Source organism: Eptatretus burgeri, chromosome 6 (genome assembly GCF_056783735.1).
Source record: "Eptatretus burgeri isolate ZD-2024b chromosome 6, Ebu_testis_v1, whole genome shotgun sequence".
NCBI classification, from domain to species: domain Eukaryota; kingdom Metazoa; phylum Chordata; class Myxini; order Myxiniformes; family Myxinidae; genus Eptatretus; species Eptatretus burgeri.
The window spans coordinates 53,925,908-53,938,407 of record NC_140966.1 but is presented as its reverse complement, the minus strand read 5'-3'; the positions used below and the strand labels follow the sequence as shown (position 1 = coordinate 53,938,407).

The 12,500-nt window shown below is 31.6% G+C and overlaps 1 protein-coding gene across 1 annotated transcript in view; it reads left to right on the top strand.

Annotated features, from left to right (window-relative positions):
- CKAP2 (cytoskeleton associated protein 2) overlaps positions 1-12,500 on the top strand; it is a 114,093-nt gene that overhangs the window by 63,684 nt on the left and 37,909 nt on the right. The window lies entirely within an intron of this gene.

Below are 12,500 nucleotides of genomic sequence, written 5' to 3'. Positions count from 1 at the left end.
ACTTCAAAATAATAACCTTCTTCTTTGTCATTCAATTTCTCTTGAGAAGAAATAACAATATTCATCAAAGCCTTTTCATAATCCTTTTCTTCCACCCACTCTAATTTACCATAAGGCAGAGATTGAGACATTGCCCATCCATACAAATTATTAGCATCAAAGTACATCAAATAATTACTATCTTTTTCACTCTCATAATTTGGAAGATATTTATTATTTGCTTTAGCATATCTTTTTGAACATACTTGTGATATTCCACCTCTCTTAGACTTCTCAATCATCAAAAGCATATCTACATCACTGACTAAATCTATATCTTGTTTTGTCATTTTCAACATTGCACTCCAAGCTAAACCAGGAGCTGTGAAATAGTGGTCAGGATCTAATCCATAACAATTTTTATTATGACAGAGTGATCTAAAAGCTTCAAACACATCAGCTAACAATAAAACATCTGTTTTTAGATACAAATCATGATATTCTCCAAGGTTCTTTATCTTAAATATTTTCCAAATTTCTTGTGCGTGTTTATATTCCTTATCACTTATCTCTTCTTCATAAAGGTTATTATAGAAACTTTCTTTTGAAGGAAGTTGTGTTTCTTTAAATCTCATAAATGAATCCATATAACCATAAGGATAAATTCCCTTACTTGTAAGAATTTTCTCTTTACTTTGAATTTCATTCCTTGTTTCAATTTCCTCTCTAGTTAGAATTCCCTCTTTAATCAGAATTTCATCTATAATCAGAATTTCCTCTTTAGTTAGAATTTCATTCTTTGTTCGAATTTTCTGTATAATTAGAATTTCATCTTCAGTAAGAATTTCTTCATTCATTTCCTCATTAATTAGAATTTCCTCTTTACTTTGAATTCTCTCTTTAATCTGAATTTCCTCTTTAGTTAGAATTTCCTCTTTTGGAAAGAATGAATTAAGATTTGGAAAAGAGCCCGTGGAGCTTAGATTTGATGCGAGGTTGGCTAGTGGTGTTCCCATAAACTTGTAAGAATCAAGAAACCGAATACGAGTTATAGGTTTTGTGAATATCATTTTTGTAAATGAAATATACTTTTGACTTGTGTTTGTTATGGCAGAAACATTCCCTGGTGTTTTTGAAAGTTCATTTATAAATAGATGTGTATCATAGTTGGCGCTGTTGTGAAGAAAGACTGGAATAAAAGAAGGTAATTTATAATTAAGATTACAACAGGAATGAGCGGGGCCTCTATATTTACCAGTAAGATGGCAATGATCCCTAACTTTAGACTCCTCAATTTCCTCCTCACAAATATGACAGATATTGTTCTTTCTAAATTCTAATTTTTCTTCTATGGTTAATTTCATCGGTTCATTTGTTTCTTTCATTAATTTACTTAGTCTTATACAATCCTTTTCTAATCGTTTTACAAACTCTTGTGAAGCATTTTTTCCACTATACTGTTCAAGTTTATTATACTTTTCTCCAACAGATGATTTGATATAATAACAGAAACCACAAGGAATATGTTTTTGATATTTATTTGTATATGGTTCTTTTGGATTAGGAGAAGCAGTATTTATCTTTTTAAGGATACATTCAAAATCAGCGTATATCACAAATGGGTGCATGATAGATTTATTATAATCTTCAAAAGAAATCTTTTCACCAGGTTTAGGCATTGTAATTACAGCTGATTTATGATTACTACAATATTTTGAATGTTGTTCTAATCGTTCTTTTGTATGAAATGAATTAAGACATCGCTTACAAGGATATATTTTGTTTGCTGTTCTGAATACCTGAGAAGAGATTAATCTTGATAAATTATTGATGTATGTGTAATGTGAATTATTTCCAACACTAAAATATAAAAGATCAATGTGTGTTTCTTCATTTTTAAAGTTGTTTGAAATTTTTAATATTTGAACTTTGTTTGTATCCGTTAATCCATATACATTAATAGAAAGATTATTCTTTTTCTCAAATTTAGGAATATCTGTTAGTGGCATTGGGAAATTAAAATCTTTAATGTCCAAGGTATTCTCATATTTCATATATTGTTTTACTCTTTCTGAATTACATTTTGGTGGATGTAAGTGAGCAAGAACAGACCAGAGAAAACATTTATTATCATTATTCTTAATATTAACAACTGCCTTCTTTCGTTTTATTTCTTTTGGTAATTCAATATAAGAAGAAGCTTTAAGAGGGTTTGATTTTAGAATGTGTACATCTAAAAAGATGATTTTTTAATATTGAATCCACTTCCTACCACTGTATTATCAACATCCTCCTCTTGTCTTGATAGTTCTTCATAAACCCCACTATTCAAAAAATCTTGAAATGATGTTATAAAATGAAGATCTGTCCTCATATAAGGAGTTTGTTCTTCATCTTGTCTTTTCATATTCATTTTCACTCCCATATAAAACTTTAAAGTTTTCATTTCTTTTAATGTTTTTTTAATAAATTTTTCAACATCAGGTTTCACTATTTCAATTGATTCAATTTTTGATGATGGACCGGGTTCTCCAAATTGAAAAATCCTTATTTTTATATGCCCTTTAAATGCCCCATCAGTGTTTTCAATATAATAGTCTCCCTTTACTTTAAACTCATTTTTCTTGTGTTTTTGTGATTGAAGATGCCTATTATAACTACTCTTCAAAACATCCTTTGAGCAGGTATCACAATGTTTTCTTTCCAACTCAAGAGGGGATATTTTGTGAAATAGATTAAATGTGTGTTTGTTGGTTCGGAGGTGTTTTCTATAATGTTTATATTCGTGATTACAAACATCGCAGTATGTTGTATTCACCATATTTATATAATAAAACTTTGCTTAAACTAAAAATTTCTTGATGAAAATTTCGTTTATTTTACAGGTGAATCTGTGCTTAAACTAAAATTTTCTTGATGAAAATTTCGTTTATTTTACAGGTGAATCTGTGCTTAAACTAAAATTTTCTTGGTGAAAATTTCGTTTATTTTACAGGTGAATCTGTGCTTAAACTAAAATTTTCTTGATGAAAATTTCGTTTATTTTACAGGTGAATCTGTGCTTAAAACCATTTTATCCTCCAACTTTTTCACTTAATAAATACAATGTTTCAAGACACAAAAGACAAGTTTCAATCAATCTCTTCATTTGTTAAAGATGCTGAGAAATATGTCAAGGATGTAAAATTGAACAAAGACAAATATAACAACTATTGGATAAAAACAATTATGGTGGATATGATGAGTTCTTCAATTTACTTCAGTGGAAGGGCTTTTAGTATACCTGGAAGAACATCAATTAAGGTATCTCTAACAAAAGTTTCTCCTCTCCTTCTGGCAATATATTCAAAACTAGAAAAAGCAATGAAACAAGAAAAGGTATCAAAAAATAAAAACCTTATGGATGAAGCTTTAGAAAGAAAAGATAAGACCATCTGTAATATGCAAGGAGAAATTTGTATTTTTTTCAACAACCCTAAAGATATAAATCCTGATGAAATAAAGGATGTTAATATATCAGGTGAAATGACATTTCGTTCAATTGTAGTTAAGGATCATTTTAAAATTACCTTTAATATAAAAAATGTAGCAGTTGAATCTGTTAATGAAAAAATGTATATCGATATCGATGGTAATGTTTTTTCTACTAATTAAATGAGCCAATATTCAACTGAAGATTTTGAAGATTATGAGAGTGATTATGATACCGAGAGTTTGCATTCAAACGATAGTTATGACACCGAGAGTTTGTGTTCAAATGATAGTTATGAAAGTATAGATGATTCTGAAAGTATCGAAGATGATATCGAAGATGAATTTCAGTTTAAGTAAAGTTTTACTTTATAAATATGAATAGTTTACTCGATTTTGAGCCTCTTGAATTCCATGATTCTCCATATGACAAATTTGAGAATTGTCCTGCGTGTGAAAGACGGGGATTAAACACAGAGTCAAAAGCCTATAAACAATGTATATTCTGTGATTATCTTCTAATTAATGATAATCAAAAATATAAAAAGGAAAATAATTCTTTTAGATTTACACCAAAAATGAATTACTTTACAAGATTGATTCGAGAAATGAATGTAAAGAACGAGGGTGAGAACACACCTTTCCTTACAAGGGAAGAAACTGAACGTATTAGAGAAATGTTCAAAGGATTGTTGTTATATCTTATTCATGGATGTGATTTTCAGGGAAATATCAACACAAGATATTGCATAAATAAAATAATGGATTATCTTGAAATTAAACCTGAACTTAGGATAAAATATAGAATTTCGAAAAAAGCCAAGAATAAATTAAATAACCTGTTTTCCAAATATATAAATGAATGATTTTTTACCTATTTGGGAAAATAAGATAAAATTTGACAACCATAAAAATCTCCCAAATTCATTAAGATGCCTCATAGTTGGTTCAAGTGGATGTGGAAAAACCTGCTTACTTTTAAAGATGCTCCTCACTCCCAACTTTTTAGATTATGATAATTTAATAATTTTCACAAAGTCGAGTTTTCAACCAGAGTATCAACTACTCTCACAAGGTTTTAATGCTGGTCTTCAAAAAGAAGATATAATCGGTTTATTTAAACTTCAAAAAAACCTAAATGATTTTAACATTGAAGATATAATACAACTATTTTGTGATACACAGAGATGTAAAAAGAAATCAAAACCGATAACTTGTATTCTGAGTGATAATACGGATGATATACCGTCTCCCCAAGATTTGGATAAATCCAAAAAGAACCTCGTTGTCTTTGATGATTGTGTTAATGAGAGAAACCAAACGGTAATGGACAGCTACTACACAAGAGGGAGACATTCTTCTTGTAATTGTATTTATCTTAGTCAATCGTACTTTCAGCTTCCTCGTCGTTCCATCAGAAACAATGCTAATACTTTTATTTTATTCAAGTTAAATTCAATAGATATAAACAATTTTTGGAGAGACAATTGTTCTACATTATGTAGTAAAAAGGAATTTGGGGATTACATGAAACACACGACTGAAAAATATAAATATATTGTTGTGAAACAAGATGAGATATTAAATGATATTTTTCAATAAATAAATGGATGCGAAAGAAAGAGCAAGAAGATTTAGGGAACATCAAGAGTTGGTTTCAAAAGTTGTAAAACAGCAGGAAGACATAAAGAAGAAACGCAGACAGAAACTAACGGGCGAAGAAGCATTTGAAAGAAAACAAGAGAAATTTTTTAAACCACTTTTAAAAACTTCCCAAGGAAAAATGAAAGATGTTTCCACAGTTCCCACGGTAGAATATACTCCTAAAAACTTCAAATGTTAAAAGATTTCAGTCAAATGACGGAGGAAGAATTAGAGCATTTAGGAGAATTAGAATATGATGATGAAGGTTTATTTCAACAACTGGAAGAGATTAATCGACCCCTGATTATATTGTGAATGCTCTTCAAAACAATGAATATTCAGCGGATTCAAAAACCAAAGCAGGACTCATTCCAACAGAACAATCAGCAATATTTCATCTTGTTCAAGAAAAGGTATTGATATTTAATGATGAATTAAGGTTCTTGGGTTCTGCTCAACCCCCTGTTAAACTAACTCCAAGATTAATGTTTCTTCTCACAAAAGATGGAAGACAAGGTTCAACTGTGAGGGATGAATCAAAGTATATTGATAAACCATTGGATATGGAAAATAATGATGATAGAGTATATATTGATCTGCTGAACACTCTAAATTATAAGGTTATTCTTTCTGGTAAAAGTAGGAAGAATGAGAAGGAGAAACACATTATTCAGGCTTTAAGTATCCTTGGTTCAGGTGTTAGTTTTCTTCCAAATGACCCATCGCAATTAGTTAATAGACTGTTATTGTTGTTAGGCAGTAAGAAGGCTGGAAATAACAATTGTTTTAATGAAGCATCAGCCATTTTAGACCAGTTGATGAACATGAAAATAATTAATAAATATCAATATAAAGACATTTTATCTCATATTAAATAAGATGAGAAGCACAATCCTTAGTTTCAATTTCACAACAAGCGACCACACATCTTCATTCCCATACCCACTACAACTTGACACAACAAAAGAATATGAGGCATCTTTATTGTCCATGTAAACTTATAATACCTTATTTAATATAACCGAGAAAAATGACAAGTTTAGTTATAATCCAGGAAGTGGATACAAAACGATAACAGTCTCACCCGGAGCATATGAGATTTCTCAAATATCTTCCGAAATTGCTCGTCTTATGAAAGAACAGGGTGATGAACCAAAAAATATTGTTATAAACATTCAAAAACATACTTCAAAATCAACGATTAAAGTTAAAAATAACTACAAGGTTGATTTCACAATTGATAATTCATTTAGAGAGTTATTGGGTTTCTCCTCAAAAAAGATTGAAACTAATGGGACGTTTTACAGTGATAATGTCATTCAAATATCCTCAGGAATAAATTCGGTGTTAATTCACTGTGATTTGATTGATGGTGCTTATAATGATGGGAAAAAAACAAATACAATATTTTCATTCAGCGCATACTCAACCCCAATTGGTTATAAATTCAATATGGAACCCAAAAATTTGGTTTATCTACCTGTGTCAGGAAAAACCATACACAGAGTAAATTTTAGGATAACCGACCAAGATAATCGTGTGATTTCTTTTAATGGAGAAGTTATATCCATCAGAATTCACCTACGTGAAGTTTTCCAATAAATAAATACGATGGTTATTTTGAGGAAACATGAGTTGGGAAAATATAAAATAATTACAGGGGATGGGATGTTTCTTTCCCCATACTACAAGGGTGAAGGTATGTATCTTGGTAGAGGATACTATAAACCTAAGAGACAAAGGGGTGTTGGACATCAATTTAGAGGAGATGGGATAATTGATACTCTCATGGGTATTGGTTCAACTATTCTTAAACATAAAGATCTAATTGGTTCAACTGCTTCTGCTGTGGGAAATGTAGCAGGTGCCGTAAAGAGTATAAAAGATGCTCAGAAGGAATCTCATAAATTACAAGCAATAAAAGAAATTAAGAAAGGCAAAACTCAGTTGTCCCCCCAAGAACGACAGAAAATAATTCAAATACTTGGATCAGGGTTTCAAAAGTTTTAACATCTTTTTTTCCTAAATAAATACAAGTATGGAAGCAATTGATAGTATCTATGATTTGGATGATACTATTATTATCTCAAACTCCACTAAAAAAGAAGATTACTTCAAGGTAAATGCAATAACTGGAACAGACTGGAATACGAATGGTACAAAAAGTTTTGAAATAAATAATCAACAAACCTATTTGAATCTCTCCGAAAGTTTCTTGTTGTGTAAATTTAAATTCACTAAGGCTGGGAATAACACAAACGCTACACTTGTAAATGATTTCTTCTGGAAAATGTTTGATAGTGTGCGTTTGTATATTGGAACACAAGAAGTTGAAGCGGTTGAATTATGTCTCTGCTGTATCTGAAATGATAAAATTTACACTCTATACATTCAGTGATAGAATGGGAAAGGGGTCTGTCGAAGGTTTTATTCCTGATATGTCAACGGGAACAAACACAGACCCTGGGTATACTCAAAGGAAAGGAATGTATAATGATGATACAAAAGCAGAAAATAGTTTTACTGTGGCAGTTCCTCTTAAAGGTATATTTGGATTTTGTGATCATGATAAAGTTCTGTATGGCCTTAAAATTAGATTTCAACTACAAAGGAATGATAATGAAAATCGATTGCTTTTTGGTGTTGGTAGTGCTTTTGGTGATCAGAATAAATTTGTAATTGAGGAAATGAGTTGGTATATCAGTGAATATACTCCTAATCTTAAAACAGAAGAGATGTTGAATCGAAGACTTAACTCAAAGAAACCACTCAGTGTATCATACCTCAAAAGAAGATGTCAACACGTTAAACTCAATCAAACAACTTACACGTGGAATTTGGGTGTTCTGGAAGGAAAGCCACGATATCTGTGGATCATTTTTAAAAAGCCAGATGGTGATACTGCGACTGATAAGAATAATGCATTGAGTGATAATGCTAAGGTGAAACAACTTCGCGTTTCTCTAGATGGAACATTTTACCCACGAGATAGATTGGAAATTAATTGGGAAAAAATGATTTTGCTGAAGCATACAAGTCTTACCAAAAGGTGTGTGAAAGTAATGGAAATAAAGAACCTATTTTGGATATGACAGCATTTAAAAGTTTGTATACAATCTATGCGTTTGACCTGAGCGCTCAAAAGGAAACTATAAAGTCTAATCGAGTGGATACTTCCCTATACATTGAAAGAGGAGAGAGTGAAGAAGTTGATACATATTGTTTGCTTTTGGAAGAAACAGAATTGCAGATTAATACAGATAATGGTGTGATGATTAGTCTCACATAATTTTTTGTTAAATAAATGAGTGGCAAAGTACCAACTGGGGTATATGTTAATCAAATCAATCTTCATAAACTATCATCTTGTGTTCAAAATCAAAAGCCTTGTACGATTAACGTTAATACAATTCAGAGAAAAGGAGCAGTAAGAATTGATGTTTTTCTCACAAGAGAACAGGTTAAAATCTTGAATGACACTGGCTCACTTAAAATTAAAATGACAAAACCAATGTTGAAAAAATATTCAATAAGAGAGACGAGTGGAGGATTTCTCCCATTTCTAATTCCTTTATTTGCTGGTTTAAGTGCGGTTGGAGCATTGACGGGTGGTATTTCAACAGCGGTGAAAACTGCCAACGAAAGGAAGGCTCAACTCCAGGCTCAAAAAGAATTGGAAAGACATAACAAAGAGTTGGAGAAACAAATTAGTGGAAGTGGTGTAATTGTAGATTTTGCTGAAAAACTTGAAGGTCTGCCTGATAAAGCGAGATTGTTAGTTGGAGATATGCTTTCTTCTATAGCACAAGCAGGTGTAAAATTAACGAAAAGAGGTAATGGATTATATCTTTCTAATAAATAAATGAGCATTGATGAGTGGTTTAAAGAATTTGGAAAGAATACAACATCAAATTTACAACTTGTCAAATATTGTAAGAAATTAAAAATTCATAATGTGGTTATTTGTATGAGAGATGAATGAACAAATGTGCCGAAACATACAAAGAATATTATTATGAACTTAGAAGATAATAATGGGAACGGTTCTCATTGGGTTTGTATTTTTAATAGTCAAGACAAATATTATTTTGATAGTTTTGGTCTTCCACCACCTGTTGAAGTCATAAAATTCTTACAGAATGGTGTTTATCAAACATTTCAAGTCCAAGAATTAAATTCCAAGTGTTGTGGCCAATTATGCCTATATGTGTTATTTCAACTCAACAAAAATAAAAAAATTTATGATATTATTTTTAATCTAATATAAATGACTTATGTTGGTAAAGATGGTTCTATCTTTGGTGTATCTCAAGAACTGGATATTGATTTATCAAATTATTACACAAAGGCACAGGCTGAACGACATAAATATAATATAACCAAAAATATTAACATGAAAAATGCTTATAAATTAAAAAATTATCCAAGCCCGACTGACGCGAATGACTTGGTGAGATTAAGCGATTTATCACAATATATATCCTTAAATAAAACAGCCGTGTATTCCAAAGATACAGAAGTGTTGATATTATCTCCAGGTCATACAGAATTCACAGTTCGAATTAAAATAAATTTTTATAAAGAAGGGCGTATCGTTTGTATGAGAATAGAACAATGGGGGTATGATATGAATGATTTAGGGTATAATTGGTCATTTAAAATTAACCTCGAAGACCTGGAACAATTAAATCAGTCTCGTAAGGAAGAATATTATCCACTTGGTATCGAGAATGAGTTTTGTGGGGCTACGATTAGTAAACAACAAATAAAATAATTTAATAAGGGTAAATATAATAATGGTTTTGCCCTTGTTTATCTCATGAAAACAGAAAAAACAGGATTATATATAATAAGTAAGGAAATACAAAATGATTTAACTATGGGAAGATGGGGAGGTGTTTCGTGCCATAATATTGTTCTAACATATATTTCTAATACATAAATGACAGGAAGAAGGCTTCAAGAAAATTATCATTTCTGTGTCCAAGCATACCTTCAAGAAAAGGGTATTCGGTATTTTAATAAATATGTTCTACAACATAAGAATGAGGTATTTTCAATAAAAGATTGGCATTATGCTGATGTTGATAAACCGACAACTTTAGATTTAATTAGAATGTTAAATAATGAAAAAATTATAAAGTTAAGAAAAGGTAAGGCTCTTTTAGAAATTCAAAAGAAATTTTATTGGTTTCCTGTTGTAAAAAATTATTTTGGATACAGGAATAACAAGAAATCCTGATGAATATATGTATAATATTCTATGGGGTGTAAGCGATTCAAGGATAGTAAGGGATGAGGAAGGAGTTGAAGAAGAGAGGGAAGAGGAGGAAAAGGAGAAGAGGGAGAAGAAAGAGAAGGAGGAAAAAGAGAAGAGAGAGAAGGAGGAGAGGGAGAAGAGAGAGAGGGAGGAAAGAGAGAAGAGAGAGAGGGAGGAGAGAGAGAAGAGAGAGAGGGAGGAGAGGGAGAAGAAAGAGAAGGAGAGGGAGGAGAGGGAGAAGAAAGAGAAGGAGGAAAAAGAGAAGAGAGAGAAGGAGGAGAGGGAGGAAAGAGCGAGACAAAATAAATATCAAAATATGGAAACCAGTGAGATTAAAAAGATTAAGGGTATTACAGAAAATAACTCAACCCACCGAGGAGGAAAAGAAAGAATTGACAAGTCTATTTGCAATACTTTCGACAAGACTATTAGCATCGACAAGATATGGATTTTAATTCAAGTTTTTCATTTTTTTTTCTTAAATAAATGGAGGAGAGAGTGAAGGCATTTCTAAGGATTCTTTATGTTTTAAAAATTAAGATTCAAATGTGCATGTTGGAAACTAAAAAGGTTTTTGCACTCTGCAGGAATTTTTCTCATAAATAAATGAGTTATTGTCTCAAATGTAAAAAGAAAACTAATACTAAAAATATTTCATATATTAAAAGTAAAAATAACAGGGTTATACAAAAAGGTATATGTTCGGTGTGTGGTTCAAAAAAATCAATTTATCTCCCAACACAAACTAGGAGGAGATATCCAAAAGTTTTTATCAGGAAGTAAATTTACAACTACTGGAATACCAGGGGAATTACATCTTCCAGGGTATTCTTTCTGTGGCCCAGGCACAAACTTGGATAAAAGATTAGATGAGGCAGACAATCCTAAATCCTGGAGTAAGCCTATCAATAGAGTTGATGAAGTGTGCATGAGACACGATATTGATTATGGGAATACCACAACGTTGCAAGAAAAGCATGAAGCCGATAGAGAAATGTTGTATAATTTGTCTCTGATACAAAATCCAACCTTGAGAGAAAAAGTTGATCGGTTCATTGTGAAGAAGATGATCAGTGCTAAATTGAAACTTGGACTTGGAAATTCAAAAACTTATAGGCTCTAATGATGCCATTAAGACTGAAGAGCAATTAGCTGATGAATTACATAAACCAATATTCACAAAGTTTCAGAGAAGGAAAGTTTATTCCAAGGAAGTTGATTATATCTGGTCTGCTGATTTGATTGAACTCAATAATGATAAGGGGTACAAGTATGCTTTAACCGTTATTGATTTGAGGAGTAGATATGTGTGGGTTGTCCCTTTAAAAAACAAAACAGGTAATACTCTTATGTTAGCTTTTCAACAGATATTTAATAAAAGTAAGAGAAAACCTAAAAAATTGTGGACTGATGAGGGTAGAGAGTTTTATAACAAGACATTTATGAATTTTCTAAAAAATAACAGTATTACATTATACAGTACCTTTAATGAAGGGAAGGCAGTTGTTGTTGAACGTTTTAATCGTACCTTAAAAGAGAGACTATATAAAAAATTCACACAACTCGGTTCACAACAATGGTCATCTTTTATTCAGGATATTGTGGATAAGTATAATGACACGATTCACACGGCAACAAATATGAAACCATCAGAAACATTTACAAAATTAAAATATGAAAAAGAGATTAATGTCAGAAAACCTAAGTTCAAAGTTGGTGATATCGTAAGAATATATCGGTGGAAATCTCATTTTGAAAAAGGTTATACAAAAAGATGGACCAACGAGCTTTTTAAAATTGTTGATGTAATAGATACGGTTCCTTGGACTTATAAGATATATGATTTGGAAGGGGAAGAGATTTTAGGTTCATTTTATTCACAGGAATTACAAAATACAAAGATAAATTGGAATTTTTTGACTCCGCCCCTTTTTGGCTCCACCCACACAAGCCCCGCCCACACAAACCCCACACAAACCCCACCACACACCCCCCCACAAGCTCCAATAAATTGAAATTTTTGACTCCGCCCCTTTTTGACTCCGCCCACACACGCCCCTCCCACCGAAGCCCTGCCCACACAAACCCCACACAAACCCCACACAAGCTCCACACAACCTCCACACAAAAACTCCACACAAGCTCC